The sequence below is a fragment of the Triturus cristatus genome, chromosome 7 (assembly GCF_964204655.1).
Source record: "Triturus cristatus chromosome 7, aTriCri1.1, whole genome shotgun sequence".
In the NCBI taxonomy this organism is placed as follows: domain Eukaryota; kingdom Metazoa; phylum Chordata; class Amphibia; order Caudata; family Salamandridae; genus Triturus; species Triturus cristatus.
In genome coordinates, this window is record NC_140590.1 from 1783536824 (window position 1) to 1783549970 (window position 13147).

The 13147-nt window shown below is 44.2% G+C and overlaps 1 long non-coding RNA gene across 1 annotated transcript in view; it reads left to right on the plus strand.

The window, feature by feature from the left end:
* The window catches only part of LOC146813110 (uncharacterized), a 121532-nt gene that overhangs the window by 37227 nt on the left and 71158 nt on the right, over positions 1–13147 (plus strand). The window contains exons 2-4 of the long non-coding RNA XR_014966012.1: positions 3522–3607; positions 8566–8734; positions 9464–9560. This is a non-coding gene — a long non-coding RNA (uncharacterized LOC146813110). The remainder of the gene's footprint in view (positions 1–3521; positions 3608–8565; positions 8735–9463; positions 9561–13147) is intronic.

The following is a 13147-nucleotide window of genomic DNA, read 5'->3' on the forward strand; positions in this document are numbered from 1 at the left end:
ACAAAAACATGCCTACTACATCTGACAGAGCAGGAAACTGTGAAATGGAAATGTACGCATACGACCTCACATCTGTTATGTAGTCCGAATGTACACTGTCCCGCAGCAGTATTCAGCACCTCCCAAACAGTCACAATGTACATTGTCATACAGTCTGCATGTAAACCAGAGCAATGCGCCAACATACATGTCAACACAATTAAGCCTGGGCATTGAACTACACTCCGTTCGCGGAGCTTGCGAAGTTTAGGTAACTTCGCGATTCGCATAGAGCGCGAAGTTGCACATTGCTATGCAATCTAGTGTGTAGCGTAGTAGTTTTGCTTCCTCGCGCGCTCAATATTCATTCTCGCGCGCGTGGTAACGTCTTACAGTGATTCTGCGATCGCCAACTTGCTTTTCTGTCCATTCGCGAGCGCCACGAGATTTGTAATATGGCTGCCCAAGCTCACGAGAGTGTGCGAACGCGGACACATCATTCGGGCGCGCGAGCTGACTTTCGGCAGCTGTCTTGGTAAGATCGCGATCCCGAACATGCAAAAAATACAATCTGGCGAAGAATATCTCTCGAGCTTCATAAAACCTTCTCTAAAATTATCATTTTGCTCAGAAAAACTCCTCAGATTGTGATTTTGCTGTAGTCTTTTGTGTAAGGAGGAGTCCTTTAAGTTTTTTTTAACTCTTTTTTTCAAGAGGAAGGAAGTGCCCCTGAGTCTACAACTTCCTGTTCCTGTCCAGCATGCTCCTCCCAGTGCTTTGTGCATGTGCTGTTCACTTTCATTTGGATTTGGAGCTGGAAGGATCACTTTTTGTGTCTGTCTGCTGCATCATACCATTGGATTGGATTTATTTGAGGACTTTTTGATTTGAGATTTAATTTACTACAAGTATGTTGGAGAATTGGTGTGTTTGTTTCATTGGGGCTTGTTTGTACCTACATTTTTCTGGGATTTTCATTGTTTTTAAAAATTATTGTTGTGGCGGGTGGCCTGTACTTTCAATAGGGGCCTAGTTGTTTTTCTCTGCAATTTCAGCCAGTAGGGTACCCATGGGTCCATGTTTCGTGGTGTCTGTAGAATTTCAACATCATGTAGTGCATGGATGGCATAGGATTGAAATGCTAAATGTGGCTGTGGTGTATTTCACTGTTGGTGTGTGTGTGTGTGTGTGTGTGTGTGTGTGAAATACCTTTGTTGGATGTGTGTGCTTGATGTGTAACTTCTTTCCAATCCTTTCGTAGCCCTGTTGATTTTCATTTTTGTATTAAAGCTGTGTTTAGCAGGCCTCCTTTGTCCGGTCATATATTATAGGCCTGCTTCAGTTCATTGTTTTCCATGGCCTGTTGTGAATGTGAGTGCCCATGTGGCTTGTGGCAATTTTGTGGTGGTAGTTTAGTAGTGTGTTCTTCTTTTTCCATAAATGCCTGCATTTCTTTTCTTTGTTCCCCTTGGCTTATGCTTGTTGTTGTTATGTCCTCCTGGCCATGTGTGTGGCGAACATTTTGTGAAGGCAGGCATTGTGCTTTTGCCATAGGCTTACATTGACTGTTCCAAGCTTGTGGCCTAGCCTGCCAGTAGACCCAGAGGTAGTCAGCCTCAAATCTTTGGTGCGTTATTTAAATTTACAGTTTGTGTTGTCAGTTGATTTTTTTTATACCATGGATGGCTTTGGATTTTATTGCAAAAGGTGTTTTTTGGGGTGGAATAGCAGTTTTTGGGTGTGTGTTAAATAAATAGGGCTTTTCAGCCAGTAGGTAACCCTAGGGATTCAGCTCGCGTACTTTCGGTAACTCTGCACAGCGCGACAACGCGGACTTACAGTTTTCGTCATTTTCGCGCTCTCAATATACGTGTTCGCGCACGCAGCATTTGCAATCTGGCAAACAATATCTCGCGAGCAACATAAATCCTTCTCGAAAACGCTGATTTTGTGCATTTGTCTAAAAAAACTCCTCAGGTTGTCATTCAGCTGTAGTTTTGGAGCACGGAGTCACTTTTATTTTTAAATAAATATTTTTATGAGAGGAAGTAAGTTCCACAGACACTACAACTTCCTGTTCCTGTCCTTTGTAATCACTTTTTGGTTATTATTGCGGTGGGTGGCCTGAGCATGTGTGTGGCGGCCATTTTAGGAAGGCAGGCATTGTGCTTTTGCCATAGGCGTACATTGACTGTCTTCCATTTCTTGTTGTTGTGGTTGTGTGGCGGCCATTTTGTGGAGCCATCCAAGCAGTGTGCTTGCTTTTGCCATTCTATTCCAAGCTTGTGGCCTAGTCTGCCAGTAGGCCCAGAGGTAGTCATCCTCAAATCTTTGGTGCATTATTTAAATGTACAGTTTGTGTTGTCTGTTGATTTTTTTTTACACCATGGATGGCTTTGGATTTCATTGCAAAAGGTGTTTTTTGGGGTGGGATAGCAGTTTTTGGGTGTGTGTTAAATAAATAGGGCTTTTCAGCCAGTAGGTAACCCTAGGGATTCAGCTTGCGTACTTTCGGTAACTCTGCACAGCGCGACAACGCGGACTTACAGTTTTCGTCATTTTCGCGCTCTCAATATGCGTGTTCGCGCACGCGATAAAGCCTTTTTGTGCAGTTCGCGATCCCGAACACGCAGCATTTGTAATCTGGCAAACAATATCTCGTGAGCAACATAAATCCTTCTCGAAAACGCTGATTTTGTGCATTTTGCTAAAAAAAACTCCTCAGGTTGTCATTCTGCTGTAGTTTTGGAGCACGGAGAAGCTTTTATTTAAAAAAAAATATTTTTAGGAGAGGAAGTAAGTCCCACAGAGACTACAACTTCCTGTTCTTGCCTTTGTAATCACTTTTTTGTTATTGTGGTGCGTGGCCTGGGCATGTGTGGCGGCCATTTTGTGGAGGCAGGCATTGTGCTTTTGCAATAGGCCTGCATTGTCTGTCTTGTATTCCTGACCTTTTCTTGTTTTTGGGAGTGGCCTGGCCATGTGGTGGCGGCCATTTTGTGGTACCAGCCACTGTGCTTTTTCCATAGGCCAAGCTTGTGGCCTAGTCGTACATTAGGCCCAGGGGTACTACTCATCAATCATCACGGGTGATGGAATTTAAACAACTGTTTTTGTGTTGTGCGTTAAATTTCAACATCATGTATGGCTTTGGATTGAATTGTAAAATGTGGGCTTTACTTTTTTTCGGGGTACATTTCACTTTTTGGGTCTTGTAAATAAATACCTTTATTTTTTATGTGTATATGTTCGTTGTTGTTGCTCCCTGATGCTGCATACATCCCATAAGATGCACACATTTTTATTTAGGGCAAACAGGCTAGACTACATTTATGTTTTTGTTTTTTGCTATTCTTCTTCCTGAGTGTACACAGTACAAGTACACCAGGAGCCCTGGCCTTGTCAGTCTCTTAAATGGCTATACTGTTGTTGTTCACTGACTTCATAAATGTAATAATTGTGACCACCCACCAGAGACTAAGACGTTATATATTATAATATTGATCTTTTGACTGATGTTCTTCTGGCTTTTTTGCTTTTAGGTGCACAAAAGACAGAGGAGGTGTGTCATCATCATCGACCGTTGTGGTGCCAGACCGACGTCCTGCTGCTGTATATGACGTGACGTGTGAGTGACCTGACCAGGCATCTCTGTAACTTGTAAAACTGAGTGCTGTTTTTGAAATCTGAAGAAAATGCCCCCAAAGAAAGCAGGTAGCAGGTCCTCCGGTACCAAGAAAGTTGTCATGGAGAAGAAAGAACAGAAGAAGAAGGAAGTGTTACTTAAGTCTGGTGTGCCTCCCAAAACCTTTTTTTGGACACCAAAAATGACGCCTGCAGCAGCGGTGTCGGGGGGCCAAGCTGGGGGCAGCACCTCCACATCAGTGGGCCCAACCCACCAACCCAGGCCCAAGCAGATGAGTGTGGAAGAGGTAGCCAGCCTTATGGTGGAAAGCAGTGATGCTGAGCCTGAACTAAACTTATCGCTATCTCAAAGTAGTACACAATCCACGCAGGAGGGAACACAGCAGATAAGTGGTCAACAGCCGCAACCACCGCCTGCAATAGTAGCTGTAGTTCCTCCTGAAGTAGGGGCAGTTCAGGAAATTGAGCTTCATGCAGAGGAAGAAGAGGAAGCCACTCCTTTAGAAGTTCCATTGGCTTCCAAATCCCCAGCAAGGAAAAGGAGGGTTAGTACATCAAGTTCTTCACCAAGCCCCCCTTCTGATGATCTAGATGCCACTTGGAAGTCACAAACTGAGTCTGAGAGGGAAAGACGTCACAAGAGCAGGCATGGGAAAAGGAAGGTTCCAGAAAGCCTTACACTTATGGAGGTTGATGTAGAAGAGCAGGATGATGATGATGATGATGAGCCAGTCATCACGAACATCACTCCCGGGCCTGAGGAGATGGAGACCAACATTTTTACATTATCCAAAATGGCCGCGAGGGATGTAGCACGCATACCTCCAACACAGGTAACACCAACACGACCTCCAGCTTCCATATTTACATTAGCAAAGGGCCGGCAGTGTCCTACATCCAGCACATGCACCACCTCCGCAGAAGTAGGTAGTGGTACTTCACAGAGTCAAATTCAACACACACCCTCCAGTTTGTCGGCATTGGAAGTGGGAGTGGCACCTCCAGCAGGAGACAAAAGTTAAGCTCCCAGTGTGGGACTTCTTTACGGTTAGCGGAAAGGAGGAGAACATTGCTATATGCTCCGTTTGTCATACCTCTGTTAGTCGTGGTAAGCTTGGTACAAACTATGGTACCGGAGGCCAAATGACCCATCTGAAAAAACACCACGCAATCCAGTGGGAGGAGCACCTTAGTCGCATGAAAACTGGAACCATTGCTGTTGGGCATAAACAAGTAGAAAGTCCGCTCACGGTGGAACAGGAAGAAGAGGGAGACATTCTCTGTGGTAGTGGTACACAAAGTAGCCCTGTCCCCAGCACTGCAGTGGTAACGCCCACATCCTCAGCCACATCTCATTGGCACAAGAGTAAGAGTCAGCCTGATATACCAAGGAGTACTGCTGGCCCAAAAAGTGCGACGTTGACCACAGGAAGGAATACCATGCAGCCTACCATTCTTAGCATGTTTAATAGGCCGGAGGGGCAGTACGAACGCAACCACCCAATAGCACGTTTGTACAATGCGAAGCTGGCTAAAATGTTAGCACTGGACCTTCTCCCTTTTTCCTTTGTTGAAGGGGTGGGTTTTCTTGAATTTGTGACCACCATCTGCCCAAAATGGAAAGTTCCCAGCCGCTACTATTTCGCAAGAGTTTCTGTTCCAGCACTACATCACGACGTGCTGGAATTACTTGGAAAAGCCTTAAAACAGAGTGCTGTTCAGAGTATACACCTGACAACAGACATGTGGACCAGTTGCCAAGCCACTGATTACATGTGCATCACTGCACACTGGGTATCTTTTTTGGGTGTTAAAGATAAGATATCTGACGGTGTTGTTGACACCGCTGAGATTTTTAAAGACACTCGCAAACATGCAACTGTAGCCATGTTTGCTATGGAGAAATCTCATACTGCTGCAAACATTTTGGATGAGTTTAAACGCAAGGTGTTTGAGTGGCTGCGACCAAGAGGGCTTACCATTGGTTTTGTTGCCACGGACAATGGCAGTAATGTAGTTAGGGCCATGAAAGATGGTGGCTATTTCAGGGTAATCCAAAAGAGAGTGACAAAGTGCACACCAGTTTTTTCAAAATGTTTTTCAAAATTGCGTTTGTTTGCGTGCTGCCCAGAATCGTGGTCTGCCCAAAGCCACGTACTTGTAAAAGACATTGAAAACAATGGGGTGATCTTTCACCCCATTTCTGGATGCACAGCGATAAGTATGTGCATACCAATATTGCAATATGTTAAACAAAGTTTTTCTCCAAAGATTTATTCAAAGTTCATCAAAGTTATTCAAGGTATCCAGGATTTATCCATAGTCACTTGTGAGACATCTTACTTTCAACACTGTAACCTCAAACGCTACAGACATGCCGTGGCCCATGTTTGACACACTGCATTACCATTGTTGTTCAAGACTTTCTGAAAAATGAAAGCAAACTCAGCAGCTTACTGACCACCTGCAGAAGAATATGCACACATTTCAACCATTCTTTTAAAGCCCGGAAGCAGCTGAGGGTCATTCAACGTGAGCATAAAATGCCAGTCAAAGCACTCATCCAGGAGGTGCCAACACGTTGGAACTCAACGTATTACATGCTTGAGCGTCTGTTTGAGCAGTACATACCACTTAATGCTTATGTCATGAAAAGGTCAGGAGATCCTACCGTGAAAGGCATGACTGTTGAGATGGCCCAATGGGACCTCGTCAAATGCCTGACAGAGATGCTACTTCCTTTTGAGGTCTTCACACGTGAAGTGAGCAGGGAGGACTGTACTATGGGCCAAGCTATCCCATTGTTGTACATGCTAGAGCAAGAGCTGAAGGAGGTGTCAGAAATGTACGCAGGTGTGGATGACAAAGTAGACGCATATTATTTGGCAGACACCTTAGTCGCTCGCTTATCTGACAATACAAGGATTCAAAATAACATTGTGTCACATCCACATTACATTACTGCCTCAATTTTGGATCCACATTACAAATTATTGCTGCGCAGTAATGAAGTAATTCCTTTTTCAGACGTGGATGTTGCCCAGTACAAAACTTTGATAGCTGAGGAAGCCACTGACTTTGAAAACAAACAGATCTTAATTAGAGGCCCGCCCCCCCAGGGCAGAAAAAGTACTGCAGGGCACCCAGAGTCAAGTTCTACTTCAGAGGCCGAGAGCAGTGCGTTTGCCTCCCAGCAGTCAACAACACTGCCAGCAATAACATGAACAGCACCAACAGAATCATCAGGCACATTTAAAAAAACAGCAGGTGATTGGTTTCTACGGAAAGGGTATAGTATGTCCATGACTGATGCAAAGGCAAAAGAGGCCAAGCAAATCGGAGCACCCCTGAACATTGAGCGGATGGTTCAGGCCTATCTAGATAACACAACAGAGGTCTTCATGGAGCAAAGCCAATTGGTGTATTGGTATGGGAAAAGAAGCCAATGGCCAGTGCTCAGCAGGCTGGCGATAAAGTATGTGGCTTGCCCTGTTGCAAGTGTCTCTTCAGAGCATGTTTTCAGTGCTGCTGGTGCCATTATTACTGTCAAAAGGACCAGTCTCTCGCCCAAAAGTGTTGAGAGGTTAACCATGATCAAAATGAATCAACACTTTATACCACCGGAGTAGAAAATACGTGAATCACAGTAGGAAGAGGAGAGCGACTTCGATGAAATAAGTAGTGGGTTGTTAGACGTACTTCTGTACGAACCACCAGAGTTTGAGGACGAGCTCCTCTTCCCTGACAACTAGGCTTTCAAATTGTTCTCCCTTCCTGTATTTGTGTGTGACAGTGTATCTGTTTTTCTGGTTAAAAATCTAATCACAACAAATCCATCAACAGTCTCCTCTTTTTATTTCCCTATTGGAGTTGCACGTCTGTGCATAACTGTCCACTTCACTCCTCAGGGTCCTGCTCCATCTTCCTTACTCTCCCTAAATACATTTCAAGCAAGCCAGACATTGGATGGAGATGGAGAATAGTACAATACATGTTGCCTCTAACAGTCCCTCCATAAGAAGTGAAACGTGACTCCAGCTATATTCCGTTTTGTTTACAAGCCGAAAGAAACTCATCACTGACTGTCAGAAGGCTAGGCAGGCATCAGATCTGGCAGCCAATGAGAACAGCAAGACAGGTGATTATTGTGAATGATGGCATGCATTGCATTGGATGCTGGCTGACTATGAATGAATGTGCATGAAGTAGAACTATACTAGTTTATCGACAAAGTAAAAGTGACTCAGGTGAGGTGACAGTTAATGTTTCCTTGTTATTTATTAACCACATTGTACTCCTACCACTGCAGGGGCCGTCCAATATCCGTTGCAATTTTGGTATATGGAATATATTATAAACTTAATCAGTCACTACAGACTGAGTTGGTGTTGGAGAATACGTACCACTCGGTCATCATCATGATGCTGCTGAGCATACTATCTTTGCACACAGTCAGTTGGATCGGAGATAATTGATGGGATAACTGTGTTTCATGGGCTGACTTAAAAGGTAAACAGTTTGAACAAGAACCACAGCAGACCTAGGCTAGATGTCCGTGTAGTGGTGTGGACTGGAGTAGAGTGTAGTGGTATGAGGGACAGTGGCGCATTGATTTAGTCACTTCATTTGGAAAATGCTAGGTTAATGCAGTGCATATGACATTTGTCTGGCTTGGTCAAAATGTAAGTAAGGGGTAGGGTGCCTGGCCTGTGCCGCAGTTCTCCTGTTCTGTGGCTGTGCTGGCTCCTGAGTCCTGTCCCGTTGTTGTTGTAGCTTAATGCTGTAGAGTAGACACTATGTATCCTATCCAAGCTGCCTCAGTCTGAAAGTGTTCTCTCCAGAGTCTTGTCTTCTCTTCTTGCACTCCACTGTAATTGAGTTTATTGTTTTAAATGCAGTAAGTTTTCAATACCCCGTTTGTTTTTCCATCTACACTTACAGGCTGGCCTTTAACCTGTGCTATAGTGGGAGAAACGACTCACACTTACCTTACCAATCCGCATCAGGCAGGCAGTGGTAGCCAAGATTGATGTGCGGAGTGTCCATGGAAGGGAGGACCAAGAGGAATGACGAGAATGATGCAACTCCACATTTGGACCAAGATAATACAGTAACTTTAGTATCATTCATCATTCGTCTTTAAATTTATTTGATTCCTTTTTTCTCTTCAATCATTACGACTGTGTGTGTTGGTTTGTTTGGTAATTGATCCCTACAACTATATTTTCATTTCCTTTGCTAACTTGAAAAATAAAAGTAAGCCCGGTACAGCATGTAATTTGGTTCGGTCTGAGCTCTGAGGGCGGCAGACAGGCAAGGCAAATTTCATATTAATAATTTCTTCCCTGTACTGTCTCATTGGGTAATAGTAGTTAGTAAGTACAACTCATTATCATTAACCATCAAGTTCTCTTCCTCAGCATGCATGCATTTGCTTTTTCTCACTTTATACTTTGATTTCTTTGATAATGGATCATGGTCATCTTACAAGATTGTGTTTTACTTTTGTTGTGTCCATGCATACTGTCTGTTTTTCTTTCTCAAACCTTTCCCAAAACCCCACTTCCCATCCATTCATCAATCCCTAACCCTCTTCCCCAGGGCTGTGTGATTTATATTGAGGTGTGATGTGACTACATTAAATGTACACCAACAATTGATCACACGCTTGCTGGGGCAGATGTGGTGAAAGCAACACTAATTGAATTTCAACTAAGGCTGGGCAAGGATCTTCTTCTGCTTGCCCACCCATGCTGTAGTTTACTTTGTGTTCTACTACTCCTCCCACAGTCTCTCAGTCAAGTGACTTTCTCTTTCTTATTTCAAATGCTATTGCCAGTGTCTACTACTACCACCACAATAATGGCATCTTCTCCGTTCATTTGGGAAACCAACCATGCAGCCATCAGTGTGCCGAACTTCATCATCAATCACAGGTAAGATAAGTTTGGTGGGAGGTATGGACTAGGAGGAGAGACTGACAGTACTATTATGATAATTAAAAATAACTCAGTGAGGGGTACTGCATCTATCGACTTGTGCGTTACAAAATCGGCAGATCTTTTAAATCAAACACTGGCTGTGGGCATGCAGCAGCACGGAAACAAAGTAACAAACCATGTAACTTAGATTGAATTCGGAAAACTGTAATCCACCACAAAACATTAACATCGTATAAGTAAATAGTATAAAATTTAATATCCTCTAAAAAAAATAAACTATCCCCCTCTGACCTAACCCACCCCCCTCCCTAACCCCAACCAATGTCCACAACGAAACGAAACGAAAGTCCAAGAGTCCCAATGTTCGAACGAATCCCCAATGCCCAAAAACCCACCCACCAACAAAAGGAATTAAAAAAGGGGCAAATGACAAGGTCCTTTATAGTCGGCGGGCCTTCAGGTGTTTGTCCACCAGGATTTTTACCCGCTCCTCTAGGTTCTCCACTAAGCGGGCCATCCGGTGGAGCAGCCGGCGGTGAAATGCCCTGCAGTTACATGCAGGGTGGGGGGCAGCAGTGGTCGAGATGGAGGCGCGGCGGCGGGCGGCTGCCGGACCACGGCGCTGTGAAACTGGAGGCAGGGCCTGACTGGGGCCCGGGGCATTGAAGGAGGCTGCAGCTGCAGCCGCCTCCTCCTCCCCCGCCTGAGCCACCAGCCGGCAAAAATTCTTCGCAAATGGCTTCCAGTTTACGGTGCCTGGCCCTGGTGGCCAACTCCTTCCGAGATGGTTTTAGTGTGGATGTGGAAGGAGTATCTATATCAAGAAAGAAAAAGAGCATGTTGTAGCCAATACTCTTAGCAAAACAGAAACACTAAAATCATTCAACACATAGTGTCACAGTATCACTAGCAAGCACAGTTCATAGCATTTGTGATTTGGTGGTAAGTATCTCTACTCCTACTTCCTTGGACTCTAACATTTGTGGGAGTTTCCAACATTATAATCGTACTATGTACTCCGGTACACCAGTCGTGTCGTTCTTATCTCTAGTTTAGCGCAATTACATAACCTTGTTGTAGCAGGCATGCCAGCTCAGTCAGTTAAGCTTGCACCGAAGAGAAACAGATATTAGCCACATGATGCAGACTCACGTTAGTTTTATTTACTACTACTGTCTGCAGGTGGGGAAGCTCATATTTTTGTATGACGCCTTACGGCCGGTGGCACTGGCCATACTCTGTCTGTTACATGAGGGCAAATGCACAATTTCACTTACACCCTGCCCTGGGTACTACAAAAAGGCTGATTATTTATCTGATCCAATGATCATTGCTTATATTCATATTATAGATGGTAATACAACATCAGGTCAGTAGCGGTCGGTGGTGGGAGTGCTGCCGGGCGGTGACGTGGGAAGGTGCAGGGTGGGGATAGTAAACTATGGATTAAGGACAATCACAGGTAATTAAACAATACATTAAAAAAAAAAAGATTGTTGCACGCACTGCATCGCATTCGGTGGTGCAGTGCGCACAATGTAAATAATTTTATTTATTTTTATGTTGATTACCTGTATTTGGCCGTAATACACAGTTCACTCGCAAGTGCCACCCACCCTGCCCCTCCCCATGTCACCGCCCGCCACCACTCCCACCACCAACCGCTACTGCAGAGAGTACTTTGCTTTCATTGATTGTGTAACCATAACCATAAACAACAGATAGGCCACCCTTTGCAGGATGGCTGACCCAATCGAAAATACATTAATAATAATAGGTAGGGAGTGGTCCCCAGAGTGGGAGGAAGGGGCTTCCGCTTGATAAAATATTACCTACTGGCGGTCGCCAGTAGGTAGTTATAGTTAGGACCCTGTTTCCATAGGAAATCCGCAACATTCTATTTTGAATAACTTTGGCGCCGGTCGACGAATCCTCGCGAATTTCTCAAAATAGGTGGGGCGCTACGCTCCGCTCCTACCCTGAAAGTCTCGGGGGGATTCGTCAAGCGGGGGCTGAGATAAAAGGGGGGTCCCAAAACGCGTTTTTCCCATGCATTTTTCCATAGGACCTTTAGACAGGGCTACAGCCCGAACGGCTGAACAGAATTACTAGAAATTTGGCAGAGAGGTAGTCCTCAGGTCAAGGAAGTGCCTTTTGTAGGTTTGGTGTAAATCTGTTCAGTAGATTCTGAGAAAATAGCCTTTAAATCAATATATATATCTGAGCCAGCTTACGGTACGCTTACCGTAAGCTTACCGTACGCGTACGGTGGCGTGCGCGAGCGCGATTCTGATGGGCTGTTACATCTAAGTAAACATTCGAATCGGTCGAAACCAGGAAGCGGCGGCCGCCATTTTCTCTCTCGCACTCTGAGGGGGGGGGGCTGTAAACAAAGGCAAAAAACATATAAAGGGGCTGTTTAGACAGCGCCCATGCACATAGCCATGTTAGTTGAGTCCTCAAAGATCCCCCAAGGCCAAAAACGGTAAATTTTTATTTTTTGAAAATTTCGCCGATTACGCTTACCGTACGCGTACGGTGCGCTTACGCTAAAAATTTTAATAAAAAAAAAAAACACTCTCTGTGCATGGCATATTATTGTCATCACTTACAAATTAAATTTAACAGATTACCTATCACAAGGAAGCGCATAATATGTCCTCCATGTGCGCACGGTGCGTAACGTGGGCACGCGGTGCGCGTAGCGCACTGCGTGCCCACCTTGCGTGTACGGCACTAACTGCGTAAAGTGGGCGCGTGGTGCGCGAAGCGCACCGCGTGCTCACTGTGCGCGCACGGTGCGCGAAGCGCACCGTGCGCGCACGGAACGAACTGCGTTAAGTGGGCGTGCACGCCACGAATGGCGTAAAGTAACTTAGCATTTAAAAAACCGTACAAATTCACTGAAAAAACCATAGGTTTCACACACGTTATAGTTAGGAATTAGCATTTAAAAAACCTTGCAAATTCACTGAAAAAACCATACGTTTCAGACATGTTATAGTTAGCGGAAATTTTACTGATAAAAAACCAATGAAATTCCCCCGTTATAGTTAGTGCAGGCAACTATAACTCACGCGACCGCAATCTTCTGCTGATGACATATGTGTCTTTATGAAAAAAAAATATTTGTAATATATGTATAGCTAAAAATTTATGGAAGAAGACATGGGCAAATAAGTGTCTAAATACAGTATTAGCATCAGCAGAGGATTGCGGTCGCGTTAGTTATAGTTGCCTGCACTAACTATAACGGGGGAATTTCATTGGTTTTTTATCAGTAAAATTTCCGCTAACTATAACATGTGTGAAACCTATGGTTTTTTCAGTGAATATATATATATATATATATATATATATATGTATATATATATATATATATATATATATATATATATATAAAATTCACTGAAAAAACCATAGGTTTCACACATGTTATAGTTAGCTGGACATTTCACTCGTGAAAAACCAATGAAATTCCCCCGTTATAGTTAGTTCAGCTAACTATAACTCGCGCGCCCGCAATGCACTGCTGATGACGTCACATATTACATCACTCATGACATGGTCAGTGACATCAC